Source organism: Pteronotus mesoamericanus, unplaced genomic scaffold (genome assembly GCF_021234165.1).
Source record: "Pteronotus mesoamericanus isolate MK-2021 breed Mesoamerican mustached bat unplaced genomic scaffold, CSHL_Meso_final contig_40, whole genome shotgun sequence".
NCBI lineage: Eukaryota > Metazoa > Chordata > Mammalia > Chiroptera > Mormoopidae > Pteronotus > Pteronotus mesoamericanus.
The window spans coordinates 7,180,607-7,187,480 of record NW_026555150.1 but is presented as its reverse complement, the minus strand read 5'-3'; the positions used below and the strand labels follow the sequence as shown (position 1 = coordinate 7,187,480).

Here is a 6,874-nt window from a genome sequence, read left to right as displayed (position 1 = left end):
ATGAGGAATCAAACCGATGACTTTTTGGTCTATGGGACAATGCTCCATAGACCAAATTGAACCACACCAGCCGGGGCTTAAACTAAATGATTTAATTGTTAATTACTCAAGAAAGTTAAAAATACACTATGAATTCTCTTAATCTTCACAATATATCTCTTTCTTCCTACAATGTGCTGTTTTAAGACTCTAACCTTGTAGTAATTTGTTAATGTTAAAACAATAATAAAGAACTAATACCACAAATTCCAGAGTTTGGGTCTAAAGAGATCTTGCTGCTTCTTCATTCACTCTCTTCAATTTCTTGGGCACTATAAAGAAATCCTTCTACTCTGCTAGAGGGATGACTTGGGGAGATTGGCACTGAATGACAGCTATCACACAATGGCACATACGTGATTAAGGCTATCTTGGATGTTATAGACAGAGTCAAGCTCCCAACTCAATTTACCTGAGTCATATCAGCCAATAACATATGAAATAGCAGCAGTATTCCCCAACTGAGACCAATCAAATGACAGCATCCAGAGAGCTAATACATCATTGATGTTTTAAGCCATAATGTTTTAAGGTGCTTTTTTTAAGGTTCTTTTTAAAGAAGCATAGATACAGTAAGCAACTGGAAAAGGACTATTAGTCCAAAAATAGGTAATAGAATCTGTGAAGACTCTTAGGCTGGCATGAACATGATAGTATATACTTAAAGAGCTTGAGGAAGAGTCAATGTTACTGGAGTTTATAGGGAGAAGGAAAGATTGATTTAAGATAAGGCATGTGAACTAGGCAGGGAACAGATTATGCAAAGCCATACAGATCATCTTTGCAATTTTTTATAATATAATAGAGGATATGGCATTGGCTATTACTGTATCATAAAAAGCATACCATAAAAATGAAATAAATCGCAAAATGCATATAGCAGATTCCAGTTTCTTAGAATATAGTTAGCAACATAATAGAAGAAACTCTACTGGTAAGAACATCTAAAAATGCTAGATAAACTCTAGAACTATCCTTTAAAAATGCACAAATGAATTGCATGCAATGCATAACTGTTTCAATTAATGATGAGCTGCATATACAATAGAAGTCCCATAAGATTACAACAGAGCTGAAAAACTCCAATTTCCAAATTATGTGGTAGCCATCACATGTATGTAGTGATACAGGTGTAAACACACCTAATGCACTGCCAACTATATAAATGTATGGCACATACATTATGTAAATAATACTTCATAATGAATGACAATGTTTCTGTTTTATGTATTTACTATACTATATTTTTATTATTATTATTTTAGAATGTACTCTTTCTATTTGTAAAAAAAAATGCTGTAAAACAGTATTCCATGTAATGCCAGAAGCAGAATCATACTCATATCTTGTGATTCTACCTCTAGATTGCATAATTTTCTCTTGTGCTTGATTTAACCCCATATTGTTTTAGTCATCATGTTCTCCTAAGTCTACAAAATCCACAGCTAATGTTACCAGTAAGAGGCCATGTTCAGTGATTAGCCTGAAAACAAAATTAAAAGTGATTAAGTACTATGATGGTGAAAAATCAATGATGGTTATACCTCACCAGTCAGGTATATTCCATTCCATCATAGCTAACACCACGAAGAACAAGAATAAAGTGAAGAATCTGCTTTATTGAAGGGGACAAAACGAACAGAAATTTGAGAAGGGCCTATATCAGACATGGAGAAACTTCTAATGACCTAGATTGAAAACAAGACACAGAACCATATGCTTCCCAGCACTATAATAATCACAGCCAAGAAAAAAGTTTGTAATGTTGAAAGAAAAGGATGGGACCAATTTTGATGCTGAATTTGCTGATAACTTTGGATAGTTTAAATAATTTTTATTCATTACACAATGCAAAAGTGAGTGGTGAGTCTGTAGTGCTTGATGTATAGGCAGCTGAGGAATTTTTAGAAGTGTAGATAAGATGATTGTGAAGGAAAATTACTTGCCAATGCAAATATTTGGTAAGTATTAAATCTCACAATTCTGGAAATACATGCCTGAAAGGACTTTCATTCATAAGGAGGTCAGGACAATGCCAGGCTTCAAAGCTTTTAAGGACAAGAAAACAGTCTTACTTGGGGGCAATGTTTCAGGGTACAAATTGAAATTTTTGTGACCTGGCACTGTGAGTACCTAAGAGCCTTCAAGCACATCATTACTAACATACTACAGGAGCAACACGAAGTCATGGATGACCCAGTTCCAAGATGCCCTCCTAAATTGCTATGCCAGCTAAGTAGAAAAGTACAGTTTGGAGTATAACATACTTTTCAAGATTTTGCTAGTTGTTGACTCTGTTCCCATTTATCCTCCTTTCATTGGTGATCTTTATCTTAATATCAAAGTGGAATTTCTCCATCCAAACACCACGCCTTTGATACAACCAATGAATTAAGGAGTTATAGGGGCTGTTAAAATCTCCTACTTAGGTAGACCTTTGCCCAGGCTACTGTAGCAACTGAGAAGACATTGATGCAATTCTGGAAAGGTTTTACCATCTATGACTGCATCAAGAACTTTGTTTGGGCTTGGGATGATGTAACCAAAGAATGCATAAATCTTATCTGGAAGAAGACACTCAAAACATTTGTCCAAGACTTCAAAGGATTTGTCAAAGATTAGGACAATGCAAAAATCAACAAGTTGAGATAGCAAACAACTATCCTCTGGATTTGAATGAGGATGACATTGAGGAATTCTTAGAGCGATTTCTTGAGAAATTAACTAATGAGGAGTTCTTGGAACTGGAATAGGAACACATAGCTGAAGAAGAGGCAACAGAAGGAAACTGCAAAAGAAAAGAACAAAAAAATCACAGTGCAGGGTTTAGCAGAATATTTTGCAAACCTCAGCAAGCTCCTTAAAATGTTTAAAAACATGTATCTCAACTCAATAAGGTTTTCATTAATAGAGAGAAATGTTCCTGGTATATTATATGCTTACAGGCAAACCTATGATTAAAAAAAACACCAAGAAATGAGCATGGACATATTTCTTTAAAAAAGTGGTACATCTTCAGAAAACATTTTAGGCAGGTCTTACAATGAAGTATTCCAGAAGAAGGAATTGTTATCATAAGAGATGGCAGCTCCATGAATGTTATTGCCCCTGCAGACTTTCCAGTGAAATAAAATGTGGAGTCTGAAGATAATGACATTGGTGATACTCACTCTGTGTAGACTTAAGCTAAAGTGTGTGTTTATAGCTTAGCTTTTAACAAAATAATTATAAAGTAAAAAATATATTTTACATGGAAAAATGTTTTAGAATAAGGATAAAAAGAAGAGATGCCATATAGCTGTAGTGTGTGTCTGTGTTTTAAGTTGAATGTTACTACAAAAGAGTAAAAAAGACTAGAAAATTTAAAAGTTTATAAAGTAAAAATATTACACTAAACTAAGGTAAATTTATCACTGAAGAAAGAAAAATAGTTTTTTAATCAATTATGTGTAGCCTAAATGTACAGTGTTTATAAAGTCTATGGTAGAGTGTAATAATGTCATAGGCCTTTACATTTATTCACCACTCACTCAATTACTCAACCAAAATGACTTCTAGTCCTGCAAACTCCATTGATGGTAAGTCCCCTATGAAAGTCACCATTTCTTACTTTTTATATTTTTAATGTACCTTTTCTATGTTTAGATAGGTTTAGATACAGAGAAATTCACCAATGTGTTATACATGCCTGCAGTATTCAGTATAGTAACACGCTATACAGACTTGTAGCTTGAAAGCAATAGGCCATACCATAGAGCATAGGTGTGTGGTAAGATGGACTATATATGCTTGTGTAAGTACACTGTAAGATGTTCACACAAGTATGAAATTGCCTAATAACACATTTTTTCAATGTATCCCTGTCACTAAGCAATAGATAACTGTATTGTGAATGAAACTGGAATAGTTAGAAACCAATTTTAATGAGAAAGCAGGAATACATGTTTGTAAATGAACACTGAAGCCAGATTTTTCTCTACGATTTCTTCCATTCCTTGTCAAATATAACTTTTTAAAATAGAATATACAGTTGTGGAAATGAAAACACAAATCTTATGACTTTTACTAGATCAAAAAGCCCTGAATGAAACTGGTGTGCTAAAAGGCTACAATTTTATAGATGAAGAAAAAAGGTGTGTGTGTGTTTGTGTGAAAGACAAAGAGACAGAAACAGACTTGTTAAAGGAAGAGGAACACTTGCTTACATTGCCCTTGGTCCCTAGCAGAAAAGTGAAGAAAAAAATATTTATTCCTTATATAAATGTTTTTTTAAAAGAAAATTCAGGGCTTTAGGTTTTGTTTGTTTGTTTGTTTGTTTGTTTCATCTTCAGTCAAGGAGGACATGTTTATTGATTTTTAGAGAAAGGGGAAGGGAGGGAGGGGGAAGGGTCAGGGGGAGGGGAGAGAGGAAGGAAGGGAAAAAAGGAGAAAGAAAGGAAGAAAAGGAGGGGGGGAGGAAGGAAGAAAAGAAGGAAAAAGAAAACAAACAAGGAGAAGAGAAGAGAAAAAAGAAAGGAAAAGAAAAAAGGAAAGGAAAGGACATCTGTTACCTCCTGCATGTGTTCCTACTGGGGATTGAACCTGAAGCCTTTTGGTGTATGGGATGACACTCAACCAAACAAGACACATGGCCAGGGCAGGACTTTAGTTTTTAAATATAATTTATTGGGGTGACATTGGCTAATAAAATTTCATAGCAGTCAGGTATACAATTTCTGTTCTGATTCTTCAGAGCAGGACAGGTTCATGGGATTCATGCATACAGAAGAATATTCATGGAGCCATTGGGATGTCTGATATGCCATTATTCAAGGGTGGATGATTCACACACCTGCAAGCTGCGTGTCACACTGCATATCTCCTGTCCCCTCCACATGGCTCCCAGTGTGGGCCCTTGCATTCCCTCTGCATGCCTCTGTCTGCGCCCCCAATGAGAAGCCCCCACCTTCTTAAGTACTAAAAGGAACAAAGCTGGCAGGATGCCAACAGACCTTATGCAAGAGAGCTTCATACCACGCATGTGAGCCCACCCAAGGTGGGTGAGTAAGCCAGACTGCTTCCACTTACCCTACACAATTATATAATAAATCATCTGTACATTGTACGATGTGTTCATCACCCCAAGCTAAATCTCCTTTTATCACCACTTATCCCAGCTTTACCTTCTTCTACTTCCCCCCACAACCCTTTCCTCTCAAAATCACCATACTGTTTTCTGTGTCTGTCTAAAAGGTTTGGTTTGTGTGTGTATGCATGTGTGTGTGTGTGTGTGTGTGTTTAACCCCTTCACCTTTTTTCACCCAGCCCCCCCAACCCTGCTCCCCTCTGACAGCTCTATTTTTTTTTTGTTGAGTTAATATTTGTTTATCTTACATCTTTCGGGTGTACAACATTTTAAATCTCACTGAGGTTATTTTTTTAAAGATTTTATTTATTTATTTTTTAGAGAGAGGGGAAGGGAAGGAGAAAGAGAGGGACAGAAACATTAATGTGTGGTTGTTTTTCACAAATCCTGCACTGGGGATCTGTCCCACAATCCAGGCTTGTGCCCTGACTGGGAATTGAACTGGCAACCCTTTGGCTTATAGGCCAGCACTCAAAACACTGAGCCACAGCAGCCAGGGCTCATTGAGCTAATTTTTAATAATTTCTTTAGACTATATTCTTTCTCAAAAATTTTCCCATCTCATGTTTTTAATCCGTTCTGTAAGCCCTCCATTGTCTTTTTAAATTAAATTATTTTTAATTTATTTTTTTCTCAGCTTAATAACAGTTTGGTTATTTTCTTCTATGCTGTTTCAGTTGTTCCAGCTTTTTCTCTTTTTCCCCTTCCCATTCCGGTCCCTGTATTGTTGTCCAGTGCCCATGGGTTGTCATACATGCTCTTTGGTTAATTCTTTCACTATCTTTCATTTTGAACCCCACCTCCTGCCTGCTTTCCGACAGCTGACAGTCTGTTTAATGTATCAAAGTTTCTGTTACTATTTTGTATTTTAATGTTTTCATTAAAGTCCACATATAAGTGAGATCATGTAGTATTTTTCTTTCACTGATTGTCTTAATTCATTTAGCATAATTTTCTCCATGTCCATCCATGCTGTTGCAAAATGTAAGCGTTTTTTCTTCTTTCATACTTTCAAGGATCATTTCTATAGTTTCTTACTAGAGAAGTTTCTCTGAATATGTACAGCACCCAAAACCATGAGGAAGAGATGGAATGTTCTCTTCTGAGCATGAAGCTGGCTCTTGGTGTTGCCTCAAATATATTTTAAAATCTGTGTTTTTACTCAACTTTCGCAATATCAGTAACCTTTTTGATGTTTTTAAACATATTAAACATCCACATTTAATGTTCTGTTCCCAATAACTTTACAATCTAAAGTAACTATTACCCTCTTTCTTGAATAAAATGTAAGTTGAATCAAGTTAGCGGTCTTGGGTATCAAATTACCTGTTTTATCACTAGCGTTAAAATATTACTTGGCACATGGTAGGAAAACAGTAAGCAATAAGTGAATAAAAGGATGAAAAAAGGAAGGCAATGTGAACAAAAGCTTAGATATAAGCGAGAGTTGGTTTGTTGGGGGATAGTGAATTTATCAATAAAACTAGAAAAATAGAATAGAAGAAAAGATTAAACAAGTAGGCATAATGGCATTGGGCCATTATCACTGGGGCATTTGATCAACCAACAGTGGTTTACAGATTAGTGTATCCTTCAGTTTTTCTGATTGAAAAAATTCTCCAATGAAAACGAACTGCTGAGACACTTGCTTTCGAATTACTTTTATTTTCTGCATCTATAACTTAGTTCCCCAATATTGCTAGCCTTCAA

General features: G+C 35.6%; 1 pseudogene; it reads left to right on the top strand.

The window, feature by feature from the left end:
* Window positions 1–6,163: 6,163 nt before the first annotated feature.
* On the top strand, window positions 6,164–6,393 carry LOC129073385 (uncharacterized; annotated as a pseudogene).
* The last annotated feature ends 481 nt before the right edge of the window (window positions 6,394–6,874 follow it).